General features: G+C 49.4%; 1 pseudogene; it reads left to right on the top strand.

The window, feature by feature from the left end:
- The first annotated feature begins 390 nt into the window (after positions 1-390).
- LOC147359230 (platelet-activating factor acetylhydrolase IB subunit alpha1 pseudogene) lies at positions 391-2,083 on the top strand (annotated as a pseudogene).
- Positions 2,084-3,178: the final 1,095 nt, after the last annotated feature.

Here is a 3,178-nt window from a genome sequence, read left to right as displayed (position 1 = left end):
CTTGCCTGGAGAATCCCATGGACAGAGGAGCCTGGTAGGCTATGGTCTATGGGGTTGCAAAGAGTTGGACACAACTGAGTAACTAACACACTTCAGATTCATTAGTGATATGTTTTGTATATATATACCGTAAATAACATAGCAGTTGGCTTAGAGTTTATGTCTCTGTATCTCAGCTTCCATAATCACAGCTTGAAGAAATATGAATAGTATTTTTGTTCAAAAGAAATACCATGTCAGAGGCAGACCTGTAGCTTAATATAATAACACATGCATGTAATACCAGGAAAGTTAAGGCATGCTCAAAGAAAGGGATCCAGGTGAGGTGGTGAAACAGCACCTATACAGGTTAGTCCATAATTCACACACACAGATGAGTCAGAGGTCAAGATGTTGCGGTCAGTCAGGAACCAAGAAGAAAAGCAGAAATCAGTGCCTGCCTGGAGGATCAGAGCAAAGAGAAGGCGAGTGAGAGACAAGGAGACATGGATGAACTGAAGATTCCCAAAGCTGGAAGGCAAGGTAGATGGTCAAAAGCCAGGCAGATCAGCAGGAACCAGATTACTTATAAGTAAGATGAGCAGAACACATACCAGGTGTGAGCAAAAAGGAGAGCTGGCAGGAAGCCTCCTATATTCTTCCTGTTGCAGCAGGAACAAATCTAGGCTTGAAGGTGAAAGCAAGTGAATGCATGAACATAGAGGAGGCAAAGTTTATGGAAGCAGGAATAACACAAAATCTCTGATGAATAACACTAGACATCTACAGAGATGCAAAAATATGGAGAGATGCTCTTAGCATTCAGTACTACTAAAACAAATTTATATTCAAGAAGCTATTACATATGACAAAATATATCAGAGTAATGTAATTTAAAAAGAAAAATGGACCCCCACGCTCCCCCAGGGTGCGCCAGCAGCCGCCCAAGAGTGATCCCCCCCTACTCCCCTGGGGGCAGGAAGCTGCAGATGAGCCCACTGTGTGGCCGCCATGGGGGAAGCGAGGGTTCCCAATCCCACCTCCCCTCCTAAGTGAAGGAGCTGAGGCCCCAAGACTAGTGGAGAAAGGAACCCAGCCAGCAAGCTCACGCCGAGTGCACAGACATGCAGGGCTCTGGGTGCCGGGTGTCCCTGCACCATCGTGAAAGTGAAAGTCGCTCAGTCTTGTCCAACTCTTTGCGACCCCATGGGCTTCTCCAGGCCATGGAATTTTCCAGGCCAGAATACTGGAGTGGGTAGCCTTTCCCTACTCCAGGGGGTCTTCCCAACCCAGGATCAAACCCAGGCCTCTCTCATTGCAGGCGGATCCTTTACCAGCTGAGTCACAGGGAAGCCCAAGGATACTGGAGTGGGTAGCCTATCCCTTCTCCAGCAGATCTTCCCGAGCTAGGAATCGAACAGGGGTCTCCTGCATTGCAGGCAGATTCTTTACCAACTGAGCTATCAGGGAAGCTGCATTGTGGTAGCCGATAGCAAAGATGAGGAACCTGAAGTCTTCATCAGGGACTCCTTGGTCCAGCTCAGGGACCAGTGGGGAAATCTGGCAGGAGCTCTTTTCCCCTCTGCACGCACTTACCTTTGGCATTGGCTGTGACAGCACGCAGCATGGGCTGTGGAATCGGGAGAAGGAGAACACAGAGCTGGAACACCTCCGCCCCTAGACGGCGGTGGTCTGGGTAGGTACCAACAACCATGGGCGCACCACAGAGCAGGTAGGTGGCTGGCGGCATCAAGGCCGTAGTGCAACTGGTGAACGCAGCAGCAGCCCCAGGCATGGGCTCACGGTGCTCCGCCTGCTTATCTGGGGCCAGGGCCCCAACCCACTTCCAGAGAAAAACCGACAGGTGACTGGTTGGCCACCCACAGGCCCACTTCCTGGATGCAGATCCTGGCTTGGTGCACCCATATGGTACCATCAGCCACTATGATATGTATGACTACCTGCATCTGAGCCGTCTGGGGTACACACCTGTGTGCCGGGCCCTGCACTTCTTGCTTCTGCATCGCTAGCCCAAGACCAAGGACAGGGTGGTGCCCTCTGCTGGAATCTACCCCCTAAGCATCTGCCTTTCCTGCAACATTAAATTTTCATTTTTCAGTCCCACCCCTCAAAAAAATGGAACACAGAGAGTAATTTCATTCATTCATTCAACCGAATAACAATAATTGAAAGTCTTCCATTGTCAAGTCTTGCGCTAAGCAGTAGGTATATAAGGACAAAAACAGAGCCTTTGGGACTTCCCTGGTGGTCCAGCGCTTAAGAATCTGCCTGTAGGGGACACAGGTTCGATTCCTGGTCTGGGAGGATTCCACATGCTGTAAGGCAACTAAGCCTGTGTGCTGCAGCTACTGAAGCCCACGTGCCCTGGAGCCTGTGCTCCACAACAAGAGAAGCCACTGCACTGAGAAACTGGAGCACTTTGATTACACTGTAGCCCACAAGCAGCAAGGAGGACTCAGCATCGCCAAAAATCACTAAAAGACTCTCGAGAGTCCCTTGGACTGCAAGGAGATCCAACCAGTCCATTCTGAAGGAGATCAGCCCTGGGATTTCTTTGGAAGGAATGATGCTAAAGCTGAAACTCCAGTACTTTGGCCACCTCATGTGAAGATTGACTCATTGGAAAAGACTCTGATGCTGGGAGGGATTGGGGGCAGGAGGAGAAGGGGATGGCAGAGGATGAGATGGCTGGATGGCATCACCGACTCGATGGACATGAGTTTGAGTGAACTCCGGGAGTTGGTGATGAACAGGGAGGCCTGGCACGCTGTGATTCATGGGGTCACAAAGAGTCGGACACGACTGAGCGACTGAACTGAACTGAATTTTTAAAAATACAGTATTCAAGGATCTTACTATCTAGCAGGAGCAACAAAGATGGAATATGTGACATATTCAGTCCTATGACACAGTTAGTATTAGAGTGTCAGAGAGGACTTCCCAGTGTGAAGCTTTGAAGAACTCACAGGTATTAGTTAGGACAGAATGTAACCCACTGTGAATGAACAGCATGTTCAAGAATGAGACGGCGGGGAGGGTGCGGCATGTTTGAGGACTTGGAAGTAATTCAATGTGGCTGCAACATATGCTCTGAGGTTAGGAGGAACGGAAAGTTGAGGCTGCAGAGATAGACAGGGGACCACTAATGAAAGGCCATGTTAAAATGCTTGGATTTTCT

The sequence above is a fragment of the Bos grunniens genome, chromosome 14 (genome assembly GCF_055505025.1).
Source record: "Bos grunniens cultivar Pamir isolate PY7600 chromosome 14, Bosgru_T2T1.0, whole genome shotgun sequence".
NCBI classification, from domain to species: Eukaryota; Metazoa; Chordata; class Mammalia; order Artiodactyla; family Bovidae; genus Bos; species Bos grunniens.
This window is presented reverse-complemented; position numbering and strand designations above follow the sequence as displayed.